Source organism: Marmota flaviventris, chromosome 7 (assembly GCF_047511675.1).
Source record: "Marmota flaviventris isolate mMarFla1 chromosome 7, mMarFla1.hap1, whole genome shotgun sequence".
In the NCBI taxonomy this organism is placed as follows: Eukaryota; Metazoa; Chordata; class Mammalia; order Rodentia; family Sciuridae; genus Marmota; species Marmota flaviventris.
This window is the reverse complement of record NC_092504.1, coordinates 128,373,901-128,400,071: the sequence shown is the minus strand read 5'-3', so window position 1 is coordinate 128,400,071 and position 26,171 is coordinate 128,373,901. Positions and strand designations below refer to the sequence as shown.

Below are 26,171 nucleotides of genomic sequence, written 5' to 3'. Positions count from 1 at the left end.
TACCCAAATATGATCCTCGCCAATGTTCCCCACCTCAGTATCTACTCGGTTACCCAAGATAGAAATTGACTCATCTTTCTGAAGCCTCCCTCATCACCAGCCCCTCTAACAAGCCCCCTTCCGTCAATCTACCCTGCCACTGCCCTAGCCAGGGACCCTCGTCTCCTGCTGGCCTCTTTGCCCTGTCTTCATTCACCCACTCACTCTCTCATCAGTCCTTTGATTCTCTGTTTTGTTGTCTTCCAATGAATCTCTATGCTCTTAAAAAAAATTGTCCTTTCTGTTTATAACCCTGCAATGATTTAATGCTTTGTGTATGGATTAAAATCTACAACGTCTCCCAATCAAACCACCTGGCTGCTGTGGGTCCTTCCAGTTCACCTTTTGCTTCTCTGCTCAGCATCTCGATCCCCCACCCCTCACCTGTTGTTCTACTTCCAGTCAACTCTTCTGCAACTCCTCCTGTTACTTCAGCAGGCAGGCTTCCTTCTGCTTCCAGGGCACGGCGTGTGCTTCTTCACCTCTTGGGACACACTCCTCCTCCCCCACCCCTTCCCTGGTTAATAGTTGCTAATTTTTCAGGTGAGATCACAGTTCCCCTTACCAAGTCTTATCTTACATGCCTTCCCCACCCAAACAGCTCAGGAGCCTTCCCTGACCCACCCATACTGGGATGGACGTAAGGGAATGAGTTCTTCCAGGCAATCTAAACTTCCCCATCAGAGCTTTTATCATACCTTGAGCCGATGACTTACATGCCTGTTTAGCGGACTGTGGCTAACTTGCTTTTGCTATATCCACCGTGCTGCACCCAGTGCTCAGCTTCTTAGCAGTGGTTAATAAATAATCGCAAATTCAATGAATAAGTCTATTGTCCTAAAAGAAGCAAGCTTGACTCAGAGCAGGAGGCAGCACCATTGACGGTAAGGAATGCCGGCTTTTGAGACTCAACATTCCTGGTAACAGGAGTGCTGGATCTCTCACTCCAGAGGGTGTGACATCTACTTAACTGGGCCCATTTAAGAAGTCTTGTTAAGAGAGGTCTTTCTAATTCTATAGGTTTATAAATTTTAACCCGAATTCACCTGTGTGCTGCTTTTGTGGTTCTGGTCTAAAGGCTTGGCATAGACTGGGTATGGGCTGGTGACTGAGGCAGCCTAGGTTGGAGTGGCTTTGCACAGGCAAAGGGGGAAGGGAGCAGGATGCAGGGTGGGAGGGGGACGGTGGAGTGGCTCTTCCACTTGGGGGCTGCTACTCTTGGCAAAGCTGCTGTGTTACAGAAGCTGTGGCAGAGGAGCAGGGATCCCCTGTCTCCACCCTGCTGAACCCACACATGGAGCTGCCAAGGCTCTGGAGGAGCCCCCCCATGTATAAGAAAACCAATCTCAGGGTGATATGGTCAGTTTCAAGAACTGTCACTCACAGCTGTGCACTTTCTCACAAGCAGAGAATTCCACTGTAAGAGGAAGGAATGGAGGAAGGGTTCTTAAGTCAAAGTCCAGTGTAACCCTTGTTCCTGAATCTTATATTTTTAACCACAACACCAGACGCTGTCTGCAGTCACTAGATAGATGCTCCCGAACTCTGAAGATAAGGTCCTAACTGGGACACACCGGGAATTTGACTTCAAAGAAAATACTGGTTCAATCCATCATATTGGGTAGACACTGATCAAAAATGATGTAATTTATGGAACAAACCAAAAAGCCATGATTCTGATCATAGAGACGGCAGACACTTGAATGTACAAGGCTCCAGCGGCAAGTTCAGATATCATAGCTTCAGGACTTGAGGGAAACCAGGCTTCGGGCACCTCTTGAAGTGATATGAGACTGCAGAAAATAAACACTTGTCTTAAAATGAACTCAGAAAGCAAAGGTCTGTGATTCTGTTCTAGGTTAGGTAATGGGTGGGACAGGACAGAGAAACAAAAGACGCTCCATGTGTTCCCCTGTAAGATGGTGGTGGCACACCACGGAGACACGTCTGGCTGGAAGCCCAAGTTGTACCTCTCAATAGCAGAGTGGGTGCAGCAGGAGGGCAGTGTCACAGATCGGGAGCAAGGCTCTTGAGTCAGAACTCCAGGCTCAAAACCAAGATCCTGACACGAGAGTCAACACACATAAATGTCACCACCAAGATCCCTACACGAGAGTCAATGTACATGAATGTCACGCCACTCCTTAATGATAGATGGCTATGATGCCCTCCATTAGAAAGGAATTTACATGAGGGCAGTGAGTTTTCTGTTTTATTCACTTTGGGGTCTCCAGCAGTTCATAGTGGACGCTCAATAAATACCTGTTGAATGAATGAATTTTGGTAAACTCATAACACATAAGCCCTGATTTCCTTCTCTGCAAAATGGGTTAATAATACCTAGCTCATAGAGTGACTGTGAGGATGACGTTGAATGAAATAATGTAGAAAGGTACCTAGGAAGCCTTAGTTTTACCATTTTTAAAATTCAGGGATGCGAATAGTCACAACGGCAGCTGAGATAGAATGCTTCCTGGATCTTTGAAATACAAATAGGTAGAATGATAATATTTCTGTTCCCTGGCTGGCAAAACCCTAATGTTTTCCAAGCATCTGGTGGAGCTTTTTAAATATGAACAACAAAAATCAAATTTGCAATTCAAGTCCAAGTGCGAACGCATTCATGTCCTAGATTGTACAACAGCGGAGGGGAGGTTGCTGAGGTTCAGATCAAATACGTTTTCAGCACGCCACCTGAATGGAGCTGCCGAGCACCGCTTGTCCCCAAGGGCCTCCCGTTCTCCACCACTGGCCCCTTTTAACCCAAATCTTGATATATATTTCAGGTATCAGCATATTGGAACATAAGCAAGACATCATTGAAGATGCTAGGTTATGGTTTTTCATGTTGTGTTTTGTTTTATGAGGCCCAAAATAGCAGAGCAATCTTCCCATCAATTCTGTCTGTCTCATCATCCTTTGTTATATGGAAAGGTGGTCTGAGAGTCCAATTCTCTCTTTAACGTCCCCTGTGGGAGACAGTCGAGGGGGGAGGAAGATGGCCAACCGGCTGTGTGTTTGAGAAGGCTGGCTAAAGCATAAGCCGCCGGCTCAGTGAGCATGCGGATGACTGACTGCACACAGGGAAATGTCCTGGTGAGGCCCTGCCTGAAGGACTCAGGTCCTGGTCTCAGCCCAAAGACTTAGCAAGTCCCTGGCCCTTCCTCGTCACCATTCCGGGAGGCTCTTCACAGGGTTGTACCCTTGTGGAAGAATCACAGAAACTCTTTTCTGAGCATCACAGCCTCTTGCTCCTGAATTACCATTATTATGTATAAATGTTGTGTCCCATTAAGAGAAGCTGTGGTGCCAGGAGCCCAAGTGTGCCATTTATCCAAGGCCTGTGACAATATGGGCTGCTCTCATGTGTCAATGACTCTGGAGGAAACAATTCCTCCTCCATAATGGCTCCAGCAATAGTCCCTTGTCCACAGGATGTGGCTTGATGGTTTGTGTTTCTGTGAAGACGTGGGGTGTGTGTGTGTGTGTGTGTGTGTGTGTGTGTGTGTGAGAGAGAGAGAGAGAGAGAGAGAGAGAGAGAGAGAGAGATGGGGAGGGCATATCGGAAGTAACAAGAATAGTTGTGCCTTTGGAGTTACAAAGCACTTTCACACACAATCCCACTTTATTCTTGTAGCAAACCCCTGGAGCAGGCCAGGTGCTGTTCTGATGGTTCTGCAGGGAAAGGGGCAGTGTTTGGGAGGAGGTGGAAGGGGCAGGTGTGGATGACACCCATGACAAGGACAAGCCTGGCTAAGACTACCAGCCCTCTGCTGACACAGTGGAGGACTCGAGGTGTCCCCTGAGCCAGAGTGTCCACAATAAAGAGATCTTTTCCTTCTTTCGACTTCTAGCTGTGCTAGCTAGTTCAAAGCAACTCTCCTTGCTCTGTCCTTGATTTTGCATGAAATGGGCAGAGTCGAGCTTGAGAATAAAGACGGTAGTGCTACTGTTAATAATGAGGACTCTAAGATGGAAGACATTGGCAGAAACCTCAGATTCCCTGCCTCCTACTCCTAATGGTTTTTATTTATTTATTTATTTATTATTTAAAAATTTTTTTTTTTAATATTTATTTTTTAGTTTTCGGCGGACACAACATCTTTGTTTGTATGTGGTGCTGAGGATCGAACCCGGGCCGCACGCATGCCAGGCGAGCGCGCTACCTACCGCTTGAGCCACATCCCCAGCCCTCCTAATGGTTTTTAAAGGGAGGTTTTATTTGAACCTTCTTACAAAGGAGGGACTCAAGGCAGAGTGAGATTAAGCAGTTGTTTGAGATTACTGAGAGAGGTGACTAAACTCAGGGCTGATGTCACAGCCCATCCTACACCCTCATCCAGGACTGGGCCATGTATCGCCAACCTTCATCCGCGGCATCCTAATGCAAGGATGTTCTCCAGATTGTGTTTTCAGGAATCATCTTTGATTCCACCCTCTCCCTGCCACTTGCACACAATTAAAGCTCAAGAATGCTCTGGTCTTATCCTGTAAGAATTTTAGGCCCATCTTCACCCCAGGGCCAGCACCTCCATTCAGATCGAGACTTCTCTCCTGAATTTCTGCATCAGTTCCCAAGAAGACCCTGCCTGCCTGCTTCCTCAGCACATTCCCTGTGGTTTCTTCTTCCTTGTGAATCTCATCGAGCTTGCTCTTCACTTCAGCTGGGTCTGGCACACAGGCCCTACCCAGCTGGATCCTCAGTCACCTCCAATCTCTTTGCCCACTTGGCCTCCAACACCAACCAGCTCCTAACACTGGCTATGCAGTCGGGTGTGGCTGGACAATGGAATAAGTTCTGAGAAAGGCACCTTTTGTCGATTTGGTTGATATTCATCAATGATGTTGTGTTCCCATGGTGTGCTTAGACAGGAACGGCTACGAGGTCACTAGGTGATAAAATCTCATTGGACGGTGGTATATGTGGTCCGTGGTCGATGGGAATGTCATGATACATTTAGTGTCCATATTTAACTATTTGTAGTCCCCAGGACACCCCGTGATTCTTTTCTCTCTGAGCCTTTGCACCTGTTACCACCCATCCAGCTTCTTCACCTGGCCATTGATCCTTCCCAGTTCCGTCTAGACATCACCTTCTACGCAGCCTCTCCTGACAGCTCCTCCCCACAGCTCCTGGTCTTAGTTAGGTGACTCTCCATGCATACTAATGCACGTCACACTATAAAACTGTTTTCCTTTTCCTTCATGAGTGAATGAATAAATGTTAAGCAGAGCTCTCAAATAACCACACCGAATTCATGTCATTGATCCTCAAAGCAGGCACTTGAAAATGTTTGGCTGCATAGTGTTTTCAGGGAAAATGTACAATTTCTTTTGGTTAGTTGGAAACACTGGAAACAGACCATCTCTTCCTTTGTATTTTCAAAGATTCTAAGGGTTCAGGGAATCCACATTAGGAACCACTAGGGAACACATATAGTGCTTGTGGAAAACAACAACAACAACAACAAAAGCAGAAAGTGAAAACCAGTTTTCTTTTCTCCTTCCTTCCTTCCTTCCTGCCTTCCTTCTTTCTTTTTTTGGTACTGGGAATTGAACTCAGGGGCACTCAACCACTGAACCACATCCCCAGCCCAATTTTGTATTTTTATTTAGATACAGGGTCTCCTTGAGTTGCTTAGTGCGTCGCTAAGTTGCTGAGGCTGGCTTTGAACTGTTGATTCTCCTGCCTCAGCCTCCCAAGCCACTGGAATTACAGGCGTGCATCACTGCACCCGGAAAAAAACAGTTGTCTTAAGGACACTACCAAGGTCACATGTTTTCACATGTGTGCGAAATGCTGGATATGTTCATAGTTGAACTTCAAATTTCCAAACAAAGGTTTCGTACATCACACAGCACCTCCTCCTTCACCAGCTGCTGCAGACACGACTCTTTCCCAGGACGTGAAGAATCAAAGCTGTAGACGCTCTATCTAATTCAGAGGCTCACAGAGAATATTTTGGTCATTTTGATCTGTTCTGGTCAAACTAGAAGATGATTCACTGCCATCGATTTCATACGGTTTTTCCCTTTCCATCTACCAGCAAATCCTAAGCCTTTGGACACATGGATGGATCTGAATTGCTTATTTAAGGTATCTGATGAGAATACTCATGTATTCTTGGTATTTCCACTAGTAGAATATTGATAGTGTGCAAAACACTTCCAGAACTGTCTTCTGCATGTAAGCTCTCTTACAATTGAGGTTGATTTAGAAGTTTGATTTTTTTTCTTTTTAGTGATATTCAAACTTCAGGGGACTAGTTACCTGACAAGCTGCTAAAAATGCAGATGTCTTAGTCCTGCTGCCATAATTTCCGATTGAGTAGCTCCAGATGAGGTCCAGATTGGGACACAGGATGGGGATATGCATCTAAAGAAATTTAATAGATACCCCAGGTTCTTCTGAGGCAGTTGGTCGAGGATCTGCTTGTAGACATTCTGATCTAGGCTAATAACTGTAAGATTCTGACATTTTGAAATCATTGCTTTGATTTTTTAAACATACAAATGCAAACCCGATGTCAACATAGAATGCTCTTAACTTGATGGGTGATACCCTGGAGCACCTCATAAGCATAATTATGAAATAATGCTCTAGATCGGGATTTTTCAAAACCTCAGAGGATGCTAAATTCTACAGAAGATTGTTGGATTTCCACAATACTTTTCATGAAAAATGTGTATTTTTCAATGTTGTATGTTTCTCTGAACACAGTAATATTGTAGACCTTTACCCCTACACACTAGCTATTTACCTCCACTTTTATTCAATGGATGGGGAGAGGTGACAGGTGCCCATGTGCCCATGCCATCCCAGGGGCTGCGGGGTGGTCAACCCTTTCTCAAGAACAAAGACCACTCCACACAGTGAGCACGTGCCCTACATATGTGGCCAAAAGTTAAGTACTTCTGTTTCAAAGAGATCTGTATGATGGACAGAGCAACACTGAATGAGAAGAAGAAATTTATCCCAACTCCTGAAGCCCCCCTTCTCAATCTTATACACTCCTAATAGTATTTCAGAGACAATTTTATTACATGAATTTTAAAAATGTTATATAAATCATGGAATTACTATATCCTTAGTATATACTAAATGTGTGTCATATTGCCACGAGGATCAAGTGTTTAAAAGTTCTGCTTGCAACCATTCCAGAATGTAGCTCCCCTGGGCCTGGTCTGTGACCAGTGTTGGAGGGGGGATGTACCAGTGTTGGATATCAGCCATGAGTCACTAAAAAGTCTCCATTCTGAAATGGAAAAACAGGATCACTTTCAAAGGGACTCCACGCTCTGAGTGGGCATGAGTTATATTAGCCAAAGAGCCCCAGAGGAAGACTGGGGCATTCGAGTCTCCAGTGCAGAGAAACAGGACCATTTAAAACATTCTGAGGTACTCTGAGGTTATGATTAGAAATGCCCATGATCCTTTTCCTTCCACCAGGAGTCAGATTTAAAATGACTCCCGAGTAGTCTCAGGCATGATGTAGTCTCAGGCACGAGTCTGATGGTACATCTTTTTGGAGTCTGGGACACAAGAGATGGTCATCAAATTCCAGCTGTGAGGTATTCGAGCAAGGTCAGGTGCTTTTTTTTTAGTTTCTCTTTAACAACATTTGAAATCTTTGTGTGGCTGAATTTTCAGGCATGCTTTTATCTTTTAATTATGCTTAAACATGTATTAAGTACCAGTGGAATGTAAGACACGTTGGGAATGGATCACAAAAACATCAGGAGCAGTAAGAGACAAAGCCCTTGACATTTAGAAACCCCAAGTCTTAAGACTCCCTCAAATCTCCAAATTTCCAAATACATGAATGTTCATGCAGGCTTTTGGCTTCCTCCCAACTGAATGAATAAATTATATTTTCATCACAAGTCACACGAGTCTTGCATACTCTTGTATCTGAAGTTACAAGGCTTCTCCAAAGCTCCACATACACAGTTTAAACTGGTGCCTTAACAAAATGATTAACTACTCATTAAAACCAAGACTGTTTTCTCTGCAAATGCCCGGGCTACATGATTTTCAAATCTCCTCTCAAATAGGTTTCTGTGAAATGCTCTAAATTTCTTAAATTTTTATCAGAGAATCTGGTTCACTGTTTAGTGAATGTTTCTAGATATTGTCATATAATATTCCAATTAGCTGAGAACTTTACCACAAGTAGGCATCAAGCTAAGTGGTTTACATGTATTATCTTGATTCATCCTCCTGATAACCTACAAAGGAGGAGAACTGAGTTCAGAGAGGTCAGGTCATTGGTCCCAGGGCACTCAGCAGAGCCTCTCTAGTCAGGTCTGCTGCTGAAATCTGTGCTCTCACCTCCTCTGCTGTTCTACATCTGATGGATATCGGTCCCAATCAAACTTTGGCAAAACTTGCTTAGAAAGTCTGGGGAGGTGTTTTAGAACCTGTGTCATGATGTGTCTCTGAGTCAGGTCTGCCTGATCGCCAGAGGACAGTCATGCTACTCTGCAAGAAAAGAAGCTAGCTAGCCGCAGATACCGCATGTGTTGGGGAAGGGATGTGGGATGGTGCAGCCGAGCTCCTGAGCAGGGAGCACATGTGCGCATCCAGCAGCAGCTTTAGAAAAAGCTCCACTGAGACCGGAAGTTGCCCTTAGAATTCCACAGCCTGAACCCTGACTCCTCTGTCTTTTCATACACAGAAACACAAGGTACGTTTGTTTTTAAGGGCAAGAGACAATTTCCCTAGGAATCCCTCCTGGTATCTCTTCCTAGACTCATGCATACATTTTCTATTCAAACATGCTGTATACATGACCTGGTTACAATCTGAAATTTCTAATGGGATTATTTAGAGCTATTTAGAGCTGTAAAGAAATGAGGGGGAGGGAGGTAGTTGGGGAAGAAGGGAAATCCATAAGGAGGAAGGGGCGATCGGAAAGATCAGATCTCATCTGCCTGGTTCACAGCTGCAGACCAAAGGACAGGCATGTTAGGACCGAGGAGGAGCCTGGGTTTGTTTGTTTTCTGGGAGGAGGAAGGCAGGAAGGAGAAAGGCTTCAGGGGGGCTCAGCGCTCCTCTCTCCCCTGGGCAGGAATCAAGGATATTTTTACTTCACTCTTTACTCAAAATGTCCCTTCTTTTCAATGAGAAATTCTCACTTTTGATTTTAGACCCTTCCGGGAGCCCGATCTCCTCTGCAGCTCAGGGGATGCAAATAGCCCAGAGTCCAGATGTGACACTGCTTTTGAATAAAATCAGAGCGCATGTTTACCTCCCACTGGAAACCAAAAGTATTGAAATAAGACCTCGTGCTCTATAAAAAGCTCCAGTTTCCCCCAAAGAGGTCAGAGAAGTCCGCTTCCTTGAGTTGTATGTAGTTTGGATGAAGCATCAATCACAGACAGCCAAGAGCTACCTCCTGAAGAGCGCTTTCTCTCTCTCTCTCTCTCTCTCACACACACACACACACACACACACATCTCAGCGAGTAAGCAAACAACACAATTCTTATTCCCAGAGAGGGTCTGACTCTCAAGTTTCTATTTTACTCCAAAGCTGAAGGGCGAGGGACACGCCTGTCTTCCTTCACCAACAGGGGGATGACCGTTATTTACACATCTTTGGATTAACTTGGATCACAAACGGAAGATAAGGTAGAAGAAGAGGATTTTTCTCTCCGGGATGAGTCACCCCGGGGAGGGCGAAGAGACCCATGTGTACACAGGCACGTCTCCATACCCAAGCCAACATGGAGGAAATTTAACCCAGCCTGAAAATTTGCCACTGGGCAGCGGTGTGTGCACCACGCACTCAGGGCATCAACCCAGAGCTCCAGAGCCTGTTGGCAGAGGTTTCATCTGTGGGGAGAAGCTGCTCAGCTTCATCCCACCAGCTGAAATTCATTTTTCAAAAGAAATTACACTGAGGTACTGTTGTTATAGCAACAGTCAAAGTCATTTACACAGTCTCTTCCCACAACCTCACTCTGACTTCGGTGGGAAGCAATTTCAATTATGTATAGGCAGTGACCGAGGCTGAGCCTGGTCGGACCCTTTATTAGCCCTTAAGACCCGTAAGTCCAAATCCCCTATGACCACTCAGAAGCCCGAAGACAACAAGACTTCACTGGGTTCTGGAGAGATCTCCAGGTCCTGAAGGTGTTATGAGCACTGAAGTCAGGCAAAAGCTGTTGGATCCGAAGCTTTGTCTCCCAGGTGGGACCTGGACATGTGACCGCTGAATTTCCTAGGTGAATCAGGGACTGAACACCTCAGAGCAGGAATTTCCTGAGGATGGTAATGGTGAATCCTGAGGGGACTTCACTCTTGGGGGTGTGGACTTGTCAGTGTCACACCCACTCCAACCTTTGAAAATATCCCTCAACTCCAGTGGCTCCTTTCTTGATGCAAATGTACACTTACTACCGAATCCTTATGGTAAATGACTAACCAGAGAACCGGTGTGATGGGCAGTCCATATCTACCCTCAGGACACACAAAGGTGGTAAAAATCTACACAGCCAGTGCTCAGAGCCACTGCTATGGGCTGAATGTGCCCCGCCCCCCTGCCATCTTCCCAATTTACTTGTTGAAATCCTAACCTCCAGTACCTCAGAATGTGACTATATTTGGAGATTTAATGAGGTAATTAAGCTAAAATGAGGTCATTAGGGCCCTAATTTAATATGACTGGTGTCCTTCTGAGAAGAGGAGATTAAGACATAGACACTCACAGAGGGAGGACCATACGAGGACACAGAAAGAAGATGACCATCTGCCAGCCAAGGAGAGGAGCCTTTCTTAGTTCCTTTGTGGTACTGTAACAAAATGCCTGAGGCTGGGTAATTTATAAAGAACATAAATTTATCTTTCAATATTTTCAAGATCAAGATGCTGGCAGGGTCAGTGTTGGGTAGAGCCCTGTTCTTCATAGCTGGCACCATCTAGATGGCACCTCATGTGTAAGATCAGAAGTTAAAGGCCTAAACTAGTTTCCTTCAGCCCTTTTACTAGGCGCTAATCTTATCCTTAGGGGCAAAGACCTCATGAATTAATCACTTCTCGAAAGCCTCCATCTCAATACTACCACATTTGGCTTAAGTTTCAATATATGAGTTCTGGCAGTGGGGAGCATTTAACTACATCAAGGCCTTAGAAGAAGCCAATCTTGCAATACCCTGATCTTGGACTTCCAGCCCCCAGATCCGTGAGGGGAATCATTTGTGCTGTGTAAGCCGGGTGTGGTACTTGGTTATGGCAGCCCCAGCAAACTAACAAAATGAGTCATTTGATTTAAATTTATCTCTGTCCTCTCAGTGTCTTATATAAGTTAGGCACTTAATAACTATTTGAAAGGAATATCTTGCACAAATTTGTTCAGGCTTCGATTCAACTCTCTCAGCATCCATTGGGGCTGCTTCTGTAGCCGGCACCAGGACTCTAGAGCACAAGGCTCTCCGACCTCAAGACCCCTCAGGATGAAGGGGGAAGGAAAGCGGATGAGCACGCATGGTGCAGTTTGCAGGAGGCACGGTGCTGTGGGAACAAAACAGGCACATCTCCCAGGCCTTTGGCCAGAGAAGGAAGAAGCCCATTTGTAAGCAAAATCTCAAGTTGTTGGCTTGAGCCACAGTGTCAAGTGGCATTCTGAGAAATGGCCTGGGAAGGAGGAGCTGTATGGATCCGAGAGGGCTTGCAAACCATGGTGGGAAGCTTGGACCTGATCCAGAAAGTTCTGGGAGATGATGGAGGAAAAATAGTTGCTTGTGAGGCTAACTTCTGATTTCATCATGATAAAAGTTGGTTAAAACTGATGAGAAGTGGTAAACCATCTGAAGTGATCTGTACCGTTGGGTAGGGCTGCCACAACCCAGCACAGACTGGGTGAGCCTAGGTGTCCCTCGACAAGTAAGTGGTTAAAGGAAACTGAGGTGTAGGCACACAGTGGAGCTTTATTCAGCCATAAAGAAAAATAAAAATACATCACTTGCGGGAAAGTGGAAGGAACTTGAGAACATGGTGTTAAGCAAAATGGGCCGAACTCAGAAGGTCAAGGGTCACATATTTTCTGTCATATCTGGAAGCTGGAGAGGAAAAGAAAAAGAAAGGGGAGGAGAGTTGCATGAAAATCAAAGGGAGACTAGAATCGAGGAAAGGGAACAGAGAGGGCGGGAGGGGAAGTGCTGGGGAGTGATATTGGCCAAATGATGTTGATTTTTGGGAATGGACACATACATAACAAATCCCCTCATGTACAACTAATATGCACCAATAAAAATATGCACCAATTAAAAAATGGAGGAAAAAAAATAAAACCAGACTGGGTGGCCCTTAGAGTTTGCATCTGGAGTGTCCCACAAAGGCCCATGTGTTGACAGCTTGGACCTCAGCCTGTGGTGCTACTGGGAGATGGAGGGGTCGTTAGGAGATATGACCTAGTGAGAGGAAGTCAGGTCACGAGGGCGTGCCCTTGAAGGGGATATCAGGACCCTTGCCCTTCCTCACTTCCTCTTTTGCTTCCTGGCTGCTTTGAGTTGTGAGCAGCTCCTTCAACCTGCACTCTCACCATGATGTAGCATGTTGCCTCAAGCCCAAGGTAATGGGGCCAGATGACGGGACTGAACCCTCTGAAGCCATGAGTCCAAATAAACCTTTCCTCTCTTTAAGTTGACTTGTCTCAGGCTGTCTGTTACCAGGACAGAAAGCTAACTAACACAGTGGTGAAAAAGCAATTAAACTAATTTCCTCATAGTCCCGGAGGCTAGAATTCTCAGATCAAGGGGTCAATGGGGTTGGTTTCTTTTGGGGCTCTTTCTTAGGTTTGCAGATGGCCTTGTTCTCCCTGTGTCTTCACATCATCTGGCCTCTAGGACCTCACATCCCTGGGGTTCCTCTGTGTATCTAAAATCCTTCTTCCTATAAGGACAGAGGTCCTGTTGGGTAAAGTCCCACCTTAACTGCCTCATTTTAATTTACGCTGGCTCTATCTTCAAATAGCCATGCTCTGAGGTTTTGGTGATGGACTTTAATCCAAAAATTTTGAGGGTGACAGAGTTCAGCTTGTAATACGATCCCACATCACTCCTGCATAGCCAATTAGGCAAATGGTAAAGCCATCCTCACCATATAAATCAACAGGACGCAGATTAAGTCTTGAGGCAACTAGATCAACAACTGCTACTTGATCCAGAGCTTACCCACGGTTTTCATCTGAAAAGCATTTCCCGTCTCCCACATTCAAAACCAACTTCACGTTCACTCCGTAGAAGGGAGCTGTGGCGAGCTCTCCTGACTTTAAGAGGCTTTGAATACTGACTGAGTGAATAAATGTTCCTTGACCATGATACCACCTGACTTCAGAGGCACACAGAGGGAAGCTGTCACAGAAGCGTGGGCCATGGTGGCATCAGAGGCATGGTGGTCAGGACGCCGTGCTCCAGCCCAATGCCCCTTGCAATCACCCACTTTGCTTATAAAAGGTTCCGAGTTTGTCAACTTTCTGTTCAAACCGTGGTGTGCTGTAAATGTGCTGTAAAACTGTAGTGCAAGGTCTGTGATCCAGTGGTTTTATCCTTCTTACCTAGCCATCTAGACATTATTCATGTAGTTTCCATTAGAATGCTACAGTTAAGTTTGCATAATATTTTCCACAACTACCAACTTGGGCATGGTTATGACTCTCAAGAACTCCCCTGGGACAGAATTATTTTTTCACCTTGGTCTCTGTTCAGAAGTGGAAAAAAAAAGTTATCAACAGATGATGACTTTAGAGATATTTTTGGAGTTCTATGAATGGAAAAGAAAAAAAGATTTTTTACTGCAGTGAATATTTTGTTACCTTTTGTCCAATCGAATACTGCAACTCAAAAAGAGCTAAGCATAAAGGTGTTGAGTAAAGCAGTGTAATAGATTTCACCAAGGACTGCCCATACTGCCAGGTGTAGCCCATGAGGTCTGCATTCACATGGTTATCAGCATTGAAAAATACCCCGCGTGCACACAACAGAAAATGTCAGGAACTTGAAAAGCTAAAAAATATGCATGTGGCGTCTCCAAATCTCTCCAAAGCACAGCAACTAAACAAACTTAATTATGTGATCAGGCGGCAGTTACTTAACCTCTCTGGACCTCTGTTTCCTCAATTATCAAATGAGAGGGTTGAACTACATGATCTCCAAGGCTTGTTCAAGCTCCAAGAGTCTCTATTTGGACTCTGGATTCAAATCAATAGCTTACTTTCAAAATCACCCCGGAAGGCACTGTTAACCCAGATGGGCAGTTGAACTTGGCAGGCAGTTACTGAGTCACTAAGATGCTCGTTTTCCAACAGAGAGAGAGAATTCATTACACTCTTTTGCAAAGGTTTCTTGGCTTTGGCACATTTGAAAGACAATTACACTTGAATCTTAATCATACTTATCTTTGAAAAAAACAAACAAACAAACCAGAAAACCAAGTGTGCAAATAACACAATTTATATAAAAGAACATTTTATTTTTTCATTGCACACCTGGTGGCAGGTATTGGGCTGGGTGCAGAGGATGTGAAAGATACCCCGCACCCCTGATTTCAAAGAAATTTGCGGCTTACTGCATATTCTCATTTTTGCTCCTAAGCATCTAGTTGAAAATGCTCCTGTTTAGGGTAACACTTGCCTGAAACAGATTACAGTGCTGCATTGTGTTCTGCAACCCAAACCTGGGCTAACCTATACACCTGTGCATGGCTCTTCTTCTCCACCAGGAATGATTTTGAATAAATGGCCTTAAATGACATAAAGAGTCTGAATGTATCAGTTTGGGTAATTAGATACTGGACCAGGTTCCAAGAAGAAGCTGTGTACCTTTGCAGGGACCCACTACTGTGAGCTCACTTAAAAGAGGCAGAGGGCCCCAGGCCCTAGAATCCCTTCTCTCCTGGCCAACCATGTATTTGTGGAAGTCAGTTGACCATGCACTGTGTTGTCATTTTTGTCCTGGACAAAATAATCTCTAGAGTCCTTTATAGACCTAATAGCCTAGAACTTCATGATCTCTCTAGGTTAATTTGGGTTTAGCTGGAAGATGAACTAATTGATATTTTAGTTTTAATTTTAATATAAGTAAACGGTCTGTTTACATATTCCTTCCTAAAATATATTACTAATTCCTAAATTTGAAAGAAGAAAGGAGTCTGCAACTATTGCCATTTCCATGTATTGTACAGCAAAACCTAGTTAATTCACTTCCTGCTAATTTCGCCTTTCTGCTGTATCTTGGCAAAGGGCCAACCCAATATTTATCCTTATGTAGAAAAAAAGAGCTTACCATGTAAAAGAATAAGCATAATAAAGATTATAAGGGGAATGCTTAACCTACTTAAGACAGAAATGAGTCTCAAGGACTCAAATTTAAATCAACAATTGGTACATGTATTATGAATTCTTCTCATATATTAGAGTGTCCCCTAAGGATGCTTATTTACTCACAGTTTGATAGTCTAGTTTGAATTGCAGTTGTTACTTTTAAATATATCACACGCCGTATATATATTTATTACTATACTTCAATTCAGATTTTTCTCCTTTCAGGAAGCTGTTTGCCCAAATTAGTTTAAATTAGGGAGAGTCTATTGTATTCATAAAATCTTCATCTAAATAGCAGAAACGATGACTATAACATTTGTCTTCGGTTTGTTGGAAATCCGCAGCTTAACTTCTAGTCTGAGATTCATAAAGAATGAACATGGAATGATTAATGGCCATTACTGATTTCTTACAGCTGTAACTTATCAGAATATGTATACTCTAATACTGTACCCATGGTAATTATCTCATTACTATGAAGTGTCACAGAAATGCATTATGCGAAGTACGTGTTGAATCACATTTAGCAATTTCTTTTGATGTTTGAAACCCAGAAGCGTGGTGCTTTCCAATGGTTGGAACTCTGCTTGGGCGTCTGGGGCTGAGCATGAGTCATGGACCTGGGCAGCAGGTCTGTGGCAGCTGTGTCCTTCTGACCACTCCTTGAAACTTTCCTGCACCTCGGCCCCTCATTTGAACATGACCACATTCATGTGTGACCCCCACTACAGCTCGTGGAAAGGATTGGACAGAATAAGTCTAAAACAGCTGGTCACCTCCGGGAAAGGCATTAGGGAAATCACTCAGCCTGCTGCAGTGGTGACTTCTCTATCTGCATGAATATTTAATGAACAGGTACACATAATACTTGACATTTCTATGGTGCTTTTCACATGAGCATCTCAACATTGCTGAAAACAAAATGCATGGCAGCAATTATCAGAGACCTGGGAAGCATCAGTGCCCTGGCCAGAGAGGGTAATCGGCAGCTTAGTTTTGAACCTCATGGTGGTCCAGAGTAGTGGTATATCCCAATACACAGTCATCCCACACACTAGAAGATATGGCCTTAGGAACAAGGTGATGTCTACCTGGGAACGATCTATTTAAACCCACAAGGTGGCTCAAATGATGTAGATTAAAAAATTCCCTAAGATGAATGCAAAGTTGAAAATGGCCTTGTTGATTAGATAAGAGTCAGCAAAGAGACAAAGAAACAGTACAAGAGATCAAAACACAACATCCTCAAGAAAGGAGGACAAAACAAAGAGGGACAATTTGTGGGCACATTTGTAGTGTCACCTGCAGCTTTGGAATGAAAGCTAAGAGACCGTTAGATTGGCACCAAAATAATTCACTGGGAATCTAAGAGAGCGTTCCTGTGCACACCCAGCAGCACCAACACCTGAGAGCTTGCTAAAATGCAAATTGTGAGTCCTCAGACTTCCTGAATCAGAAAATCTGAGCACGGGGCCTGACATTTAGAGATTTAACAAGCCCTCCAGATGACTGTGATGAATTTCAGAATCCTTATAAAGGAACAGTGCAACTTGATAAGAGAACAGAAACATCCTGCATCTGCACCCATACCTCCATCACTAGCCGTGTGCAGCGTCTGAGGCACTAACTTCGAATCTATTAATTTTAATTAAATTTAAATTACTACATGCAACTAGTGGCCACTGTACTGGGCGGCACAGTTCTAGGATTGCAGTGCAAAGGAACGCCAGGGTTTTGGTCAGTCAATGGAAGCAATGGGGAAGGACGGAGATGTTAGATGTGACTCTTGGGTACAAGAAATCTTGTCTGGAGAAGCAGGAAGGAACAAAGGCCTCATAGCTTACGTGTCATGAAGCGAAATATAGTTTTGTTTTGTTTTTCCCAGGAAAAGGAAGCTACGGGTGGGTGTGAAGGAGAAAAAAAGTCAGGGAGTCCAGAAGCTGAGGGATAAGCGAAAATTTGTGTTGGAAAAAATCCAAGAAGTGTAACAGAGGTGTGTGTGTGTGTGAGTCTGTGTGTGTGTGTGTACATATTTAATTGTGGTGAAATACTGATAACAATTTATCCTCTTAAGCATTTTTAAGCATAGAGTTCAGTGGCATTTAGGACAGTCACACTGTCATACAATCATTTCCATCATCCATCCATCTCAGAATTCTTTTCATCTTGCAATATTGAGGCCCTGTATTCACTGAACATCTCCATGTTCTCCACTCCCCCCAATATCCTCAGCCCATCTCTGGCCAGCCTTCTATTTTCTGTCTCTATGAATTTAACCACCCTGGGGACCTCATTCAATATCTGTGGTTTTATGACTGGAATATTTCATCACATCCTTAAAGCTCCTAGCATGTCAGAATTTTCTTCCTTTACAAGGTTGAATAATACTTCATAGTATGTTGCCATGGTTTAAAAGTTTGTTTCCTCCCCCAAATCCATATGTTGGCACCCTAACCCCCAAGGTGATGGCAATAAGACATGGGACCTTTGGAAGAATTAGGTAATATGGAAGCCACCTTCATAAATGGGGTAGGTACCCTTATAAAATCCCTTTAGTATGTGAGGAAACAGTGAGAATTCAGGTAAGAAGCAGGAAGAGGGTCCTCACCAGGTGATGAATCTGCTGGTGCCTTGATCTTGGACTTCCAACTTCCAGAACTGTGAGAAATACTTTCTATTGTTTATATGGTATTCTGTTATTGCAGCCCTAATGGACTAAAACGTACGCATATGCCACAATTTGTTTCTCCATTCATCCATTGATGGGTACTTGTACTGCTTCTACAGTCTGGTGATTGTGAATAATACCGCTACTGAACAAGAGAGTACAAAACCTCTTTGAGACCCTGTTTCCATTCTTTTGGGTGCATACCCAGAAATGGAATTGCTGAATCATAAGATGATTCTATTTTTACTTCTTTTGAGGAACCGCCATATTGTTTTCCACAGCGGCTGTGTTGTACATCCCCATCAAGATCTTTGTTTCTGAGATAAGAATGGCACATCAGAGCCATCAAAAGAACCATGAAAAGACAAGCATGTGGGAGAGATGCCTTGAGATGGAAGTGGTGGGGCAGAGACAAAGCAGCACGGCTCCAGTGGTTTTCATTTTCTCAATGACCTTGCTCCAAGGTTATCACCTCCAAAGAAGAGCACTGTGGAGGAGGAAAAGACAAGGGCTCAAGGAGAGCAGTGAATGATGGTTTTGTAGGTCAGTTCATTAGACGACAGCAGGGGACCTTCTGAGGGCTCCAAAACAGAGTTGCAGCCATGTTGTAGGTTGAATTGTGTCCCCTCAAAGAATGACATGCTGCGCTCCTAACCCCCCAGTGCCTCAGAATGTGATCTGTGGGCAGTGGTGGAGTGTGGTCTTTGCAGATGAAATTAGTTGGGATGCGGTCACACTGGAGTAGAGGGAGCTCCAAAGTCAATACAGCTGGTACAAGAATCTGGGCATGTGAAGATCAGGAGACGCATGGGGTGACATCATGTAATGACAGAGGCAGGGATCAGAGTGAAGTGGCTGCAAATAAGGACACCATGCAGGGCCTCCGAGGGAGTGTGGCCCTGCTGACATCTTGGTTTTGAGTTTTCAGCATTCAAAACTGTGAGACAAAAGGTCCCTAGTTAGTACTTTAAGCCACCTAGTCTGCAGTACTTTGTTTCAGCAGCTCTAGGAACTAATAGGGCCACGGAGCATGAATCTGTAGTAGCTAAGGTCATCCCATGTGAAGGCTAAAATGAGCATTTCCAAATTGCTGGGATCCCATCTCTGAGCAATATGCTTTTGGACACTCAATGATAATATAGACAATAAATCAGTGTAACGTATATTTTCAATCAGAGTCCTTACTAAAAGGCTTCTTCCTTTCTGTCTTTTCCAGACAGAAATAGGGCACGTGTAGAAATGCACTAAACTGTAGCTTCTAAGAACCAAGGTGGGGGTCAGGGGGTCTCAGTATCTGAGGTGTGTGAAGTCCATGTGTCCAAGCCACAGCCAGACGCTCTCTTTACTTGGAAGCTGTACTGCATTTTACTTCACCTACACTTGTCCCCTATACCTTTAATCTGAGTTGTCATCCTGATGTGGCTCTTGCTTTACCTGTAAAAGTCAAGCCCTTTCTAAGTTTTAAAATTTCTAAATATATGAGCTCTTGCTGATTTTGGTCTTTCCCCTAAGTGCCAATGATGTTTTGCTTTTTTTTTCCATTTTATTTATTTTTTGATGCTGGGTTTGAACCCAGGTTCCTCACAGGTGCCAAACACACTCTCCACCACTGAGCTACACCCCAGCCAACCAATGATTTTTGAAAAATCAGTAGTACATCAATTTTTCCAATTTTTGCACTTGAACTTCATAAAAAAAAAAAGTGTTAGGGTAATGAGAACAAACCAATGAAGCTATTTAAGAAAAGATTCTCTGGTTATGAACTCCTGGCTGTCTCTCTTTCAGAGGTGGAGGTGGAATGGCTATGAGGCCAGAGAGCCAGTGGATTCTGTGGGGTCAGCACTGTCCCTGCTTTCAGTGCAAGACAAGGCGGGTTGAATCCCTCACCAGGTCCTCACAGGGGAGTGTGGCAGTGTACCTTGGAATGGTAGCTGAGATGTGCTGACATGGAAGCCGTGTAGATTATTTGGTTAAGCAGAATTAACCTTGGGCATTTGGCAAGTTGAAACACAAGTCATTAAAAAAAAAAGAAAAGAAAGAAAGAAAGAAAACCACAGCTCCTCTCCCTTGCTGCCTACTTGCTCTCTCTCTTTCAAGCACACTTCTTGCTTTTGTTAAAATTCACCTAGGAAAAGTGCTATGAACCGCAGTTGTAAATAAAAAAAAAAAATAGAGATCTGCATTTTTGTATTTGTTTACGAGAAAAATATCCAGCAACAAATTCTTTCCCTCTACCCTCTCACCCTCTCTCCCACAGCCCCTCACATTGATCAAAAAAGGAAAAGAAAAAAGCATTTAGACTTTGGCTTTTCATGAAAGGCATATAGTGAAAGCATCACTGCTGCAAAATTCCAAAGCACTTTCACAATCATAATGAAATGAGAGAGGAAATGGTTTTGTTTAGGTCTTAAAAACAATCACCCCATGTTGGCATGCAGAGTATCTTTATAAGTTACAAAGGGCTTTGCAAAAATTAGTTCATTCATTTACGGGACCCTCATGGAGCCTCATGGATGCACCAGGCCCTGGGTGAGAAGCCGGGGCTGCAAAGATGAATAGGGCTCAGTCTGCCCGGAAGAGCTCGCAACGGAGGGAGACAGATATTATTATTACTCATTATAATGTAGTTGGGCTTCCCGTGCCCATTCCTACCTTCAGCCCCAGGAACCTTGATTTTAATTCACAAAGAACCATATTGTGGGGAAGGAAGGAAAAAAAAAAAGGGGGAAATGACTATAGTCAATCATGTAAAGGTGGCAGGTTTCTCCAGAAACAGAGCCACATTCTCAGCCTAGCCTTCTTCTGAACTAAGGGCAGGGAAAGAACTGTCACAGCAAAATGCTTCACCGAACAGTACCAAATGGAACCACAGCAAACATCCGTGAGCAAGTGGGAGAAATTTGAAACTGATTGGGAGAGAAAATTATGGACGGAGTAAAAATCAGTTAAAAAAGAAAATGAAACAAACTTGAATAGGGTCCAAAGCATCTTTCTTTCCTCTCCTTTTCCCTTGCAGTGGCCCCCCAGAATCTGCTGAAGGGAGACATTTGAGGTTTCATAGACACAGGGCTCCAGTCCTGAGTTGGTAACCCAGTTTCCACACATTTCAGCTTTCATTCAGATGAGCCAATTCGAATTGCAAAACTCGGGTTTTCAGACGTGACTCTTTGCTTGCTTAACACCAGTGGCTGAGGAGAAAGTACATATCCGATAAATCTCAAATCATTCAATTACCTTAAGTCAACTGGGAGGCTTATATTTACCGAAATAGGCATTTGACTCCCATATTACAAAGACATGCAAATGACTCCCATGTTGCAAAATCATTCTGGGTAGTTTACGACTCGGCTCGCAGTTGCTGGAGGAGCCGGGGAAAGGTTTGAGAGCGTGATCAGGAAAATACTACATTTGTCAGGCAGCGTGTTAGCAGGGCCTCCTGAATTAACTGTCATGTGAAAGTCAGCGCACAGGAAGGGAAAAAAATCAACTCCTCTTTGGAAACAGATTCATGCTGCAAAATTATCCAAGTTAATTTCCTTCAGTTAATTAAGCCAGTTCCCTTATTAGCAAAGGGAGATGACCAAGTCTAGTCTACATCTAATGACTCACGGAATGATGAGGTTAGCGGGCCCCGTCTCTATTTTTAAACTTAACTTTCAGATAGAGTCTCAAGGAACTTGCAGAGGCAGAATATATCCCACCCAGTATTTAATTCTGCCTCTACTACTGTTGAAGCAAGGATTATCTCAGCAATGTCAATATAAACTACCATTGAGATCTGCTTACTGCTGAATTCCCACATTTCTTCATTTCAGAGGAGTTCAATGTACCAAAATATCCAGTGCCCCTTTTGAAGCTGTGAGCCACGCAACATTTGGGATATTCTCTGAACCCCCTTGGTGACGTGGCACCTTACATGGAGCCTAGGGTTCACCCTGAACACACCCTGGCATCTTGTTCACCTTAAGCAAAATCTTAGGGTGACAAGGGGTGGGGATGGGGACAGGAATTCATTCCTCTGGGATGAATGTACCTTGGATGGTAGCTTAGCTGTGCTGACATGTCCTGCAATCCAGGTCAAAACACAGTAAGCCTGAGAGTGGAGTGGGGCCAAATCGACTGTCACTCAGGCTGTCCCCAACAATTCTGGCTCCTCTCAAAATCATCACCAAGCAACAGACAACCATTTTTTCTTCCCCTTTCCTGTGCATCGGTTACATGCCAGGCAAATCCAAGATCCTCTTAGTTTCCACGTTAACGTGTGAGGTAGGTTAAAGAACATCACTTATGCCAACGAGGAAACTGGGGCTCAAAGAAATTAAATAAATTGCCCAAGGTCACCCAGCTAGAGGGAGGCAGTTGAGATTTGAATTCCAAAGTCCGCGTTTCCCCCATTGCAGGCCTTTCCACCTGTGAGTGGAACACATTTCTCATTCCTGAGCTACTCCATAGAAAGAAGGATCCTCAGTGAAAGGAACTGAGGAAAGGCTCCTCTGAACTGCTGTCCCCATCAGAGGCCACTTGGCATAGAAGGAAATCCTCTCTGAAAGTGGATTTCCTATAAGGGCTGAAGTTCTTTCTCATGTTCTCAAAACTGTTTTACAGCTGTTTGAGTTGTTAAGTCTAGTACAAATTGTCCACTAATCCCACCCCAGCTCCAAACTGAAGAAAATGACATTGGTGATGATGGCATGGCACCCACGTGAGCCCCAGTAATGACGTATCACACCGATGACCACTTTCTGGGGACATTGCAGCAGCGACACCAACACAAGCACACATTTCCCAGGAAACCCAACTTACCCATAAGCATCTGCAATGCCACATTCTAGTTAACCTTAGCTTTTAAAAGTGAGGAAGGCCACCAACTCTCACCGTGTCACATGGGGCTTCCTAATTTTTTCATTAATATCTTTTAATTTTGTTTGACTACTATTATGGTCTGGGTATTAAATGTCTCCCAAAAGCCGTGTTCTGAAGGCTTTTCCCCAGATTGTCACACTATGGGAGATGGTGGTGTCTTTAGGGGGTGAGGTCTAGTGAAAGGAAGTTAGGTCATTGTGGGAGGTGTGCCCTGAAGGAATATTGGGATCCTGGCCACTTCCTCTCTCTTTTTGCTTCCTGGCCATCAAGAGGTAAGTGTACTCCCTGCCATGATGTTCTGCCTTGCCACAGGCCAAAATGATGGCCAGCTAAAAAATCTCTGCAACAGTGAGCCCAAGTAAATCTTCCCTCTAAATTGATTTTTTTTCCTCAGGCATTTTGTCACAGTGACAGAAAGCTATCTCAGTAAGTTGTGGCTAATCTGATCTAGTGGAGAAGATGGTTGTAAGGATGATACAAGGTCCTAGAAGCAAATGTAACTACCAATGGCACTTAAAGACTTTTTATAACTTTCCTCTTCCATTTAGTAATTTGATAGTAGCCTATACAGATTTTTAAATTCCCCTCTACAAATATATCATAAAATATACAGATCAGGAAGATGTGTGGTTGTACATGACAGAACCAGGGTATCGATGTGGCTGGCTTCTTAAACTGGAGGATTACATGAATATGAGTTTTTAAGAGCTCTGAGAATTCTGAAAAAATGTTATGTAGAATTTTAAAAAAATATTTATTTTTTAGTTGTCGTTGGACACAATACCTTTATTTTATTTATTTTTATGTGGTGCTGAGTATCAAACCCAGGGCTCATTCATGCTTGGCGACTGCTCTACCACTGAGCCACAACTCCAGCCTCTGTTACAGAGAATTTTATAGGGATGTGTGTTTTTCAGAAGGGAAGATCCAGAGCTCCTCTCCTTTCAGACTTTCATCAGACTCTCAGTGTGGTCCGTGACTTTCCCTAAGTTTAAGAACCACTCTCCTATAGGTTAGCCGTAGCAACTAAGATATGGTGGGTCCGATTGTAAAGTTTTGCCTTTAAGACAGGAAAACCTGTCTTAAAAGCAGCTTTGGTTTCCTTTGAGTTCAAAGCCAAGTGCCCTAGCGATTCTAGGTTGCATTAATGGAGAGACACATGTATGTTCTGCACTGACGGCACCTAGGAGGCTGGGTTTGTTTCTGCAGTTTTGATTCTTACCAGGCATTCTACCTGTGCACCAAAAGGTAAAGAAGACCCTGCAAACAGGTCAGGGGAGAAAGATGTGAAGGAGCTAAGGACATGTGGCTGCAGAAAGGTCTGGAAGAGTAGAGGTGCAGGCACGCCTGAGCTCCTCTTTCAATAGTTGATGACTGCTCCATAGGAGGAGAATTCGATTTAAACTGTGCAGCTCCAGAATATGGAACCAAGATCAATGGCCGCAAGTAATACGGAAAAAGAATTCAGCCTCTGTATAAGGAGGAACTTTTAAAAACCGATTAGAGAGATTCAAAATAGAAAGGGCTGCCTTGTGAGGCTAATGAGCTTCCTGTTCCTTGAAGTTTTCCTACTAAGGCTGCATGTTCATCCGTCAGAGATTTTAAAAGGGGATCCTTTATCGAGTAGAAGGTAGGAGAAAATGACCTCTACGATTCCTTCTAATTTCATGATCTCTCTATTAAGAGTTTATATCTCTTATTAAAATTTATAGTTAAAGCCCAAACATGTCTTCCTTTACTTTGTAGAATAGATACCTGAGTCAAATTGCTTTATTAAGGGAATGATTTTTACATATTTTGTATCCTTAAAAGGGAGTGCACCTGTGTCCAGCATGGTGCTTCGGATAGCCAATACCAGGCCTCCTACCTGGCAGGCCTCTAGCTTGCTCTGCACCCACCAAAGTTCACCCCATTCCCCTCCCTGCCCTGGACTTTTGCACTACTGACCTTTCTTCCCTCCTCCCCTTTCATTCGATTTTCCATGAACATCCAGAGTAATCTTGGAAAAACTCTAATCGGCTTGTGTCTTTCTGCCTAAAACCCTCCATAGATTCCCATTTAAATCAAACTCATCGCCATGGCCTAGAGGGTGCTGGGTGGCCTGGGGTCTCCCGGGCACCATTATGCTCTAGCCCCCCACTGGCCCCTCCCCTGACTCTTTTTCTCCTCTGCACTTGCACCTGAGATTCTCCATTTGAGGAATGTGCTTCTCTGGGCTCAGGTGGGGCCGATTGACATCCTTCGGGTTTCGGCCCACGTCCCTCCCCAGAAAGACTGTCCAAGCCACTCTGTGGGGACAGCTGCACCTCCCCACCTGTGCTGTGGCATCACATCTTTCTGTTTTATTTCTTTTCTTTTTTCTTTCTTTCTTTCTTCCTTTTTTTTTGTTTAGTTGTTGATGGACCTTTATTTTATTTAGTTATTTATATGCGGTGCTGAGAATCGAACCCAGTGCCTCACACATGCGAGGTAAGAGCTCTACTGATGAGCCACAGCCCCAGGCCCCTGTTTTATTTCTTCATGCTGCTTATCACAGTGGATAATCTTCTTGCTTCTCATTCTTTTCTTGGTATTATCTTCCCTGAGTCCGAAGATAAGGACCTGGCCTGTCTCCACGAACGTGTCTCTCTGGCATCCAGTGGAGGGCCAAGCATAGGACTAGTGGCCAGTAAGCACTTCTGAATGAACGAATGAGTAAATGAGAGATCGCACACACAAGAATGTCCAGAATTGATGGTGAGCTTTGGGCCCGTGTGTGACTGGTTCTTCATCCTTTTACCTGTGAGAGCTCTGTCCATCCTACAGGCCCTTGAGAGAATTTTGGGTTGACTCCCAAGAAACTCACAAACATAATTCAAAGCCAAAGATCCATGAAAACAGTCTTTTTTACTGGTGAGAGAAAGACATGGCCCATGTCTCTGAGTTTCCCCCAGTTCACAATGGTGCAAAATCCTAGAGGACACTAAAGGTCCTCAAATCTAGGAGAGTGTGTCTTTTTTTCTCTGAGGACTCTCAGGAAAAATATTCTGGCAATGAGGAGCAAGAGATGCTGGGATGGGTTACTGAGGAGGTGGGAGAGACTCCTTTTCTAGGTATCTTTAAAAATAGAGCTGCCATATGGGATGGTTGAGACAGGAGAAGGGGGACAGGAGGGGGTGAAGGATCTCTCCGAGTCCCGTCTCATTCTCTATTTTCTGATATCTCCCCTTAGACCTTTATTCACGGTAAAAGCCTGAAGGAGCTAGAAATTCGCTTTTCCTTTCTAACTGCACGTTAAAT

At 44.0% G+C, this 26,171-nt stretch overlaps 1 protein-coding gene across 2 annotated transcripts in view; it reads right to left on the bottom strand.

Annotated features, from left to right (window-relative positions):
- Window positions 1–26,171, bottom strand: part of Maml3 (mastermind like transcriptional coactivator 3) — a 398,437-nt gene that overhangs the window by 156,841 nt on the left and 215,425 nt on the right. The gene's annotated exons all lie outside the window — the stretch shown is intronic.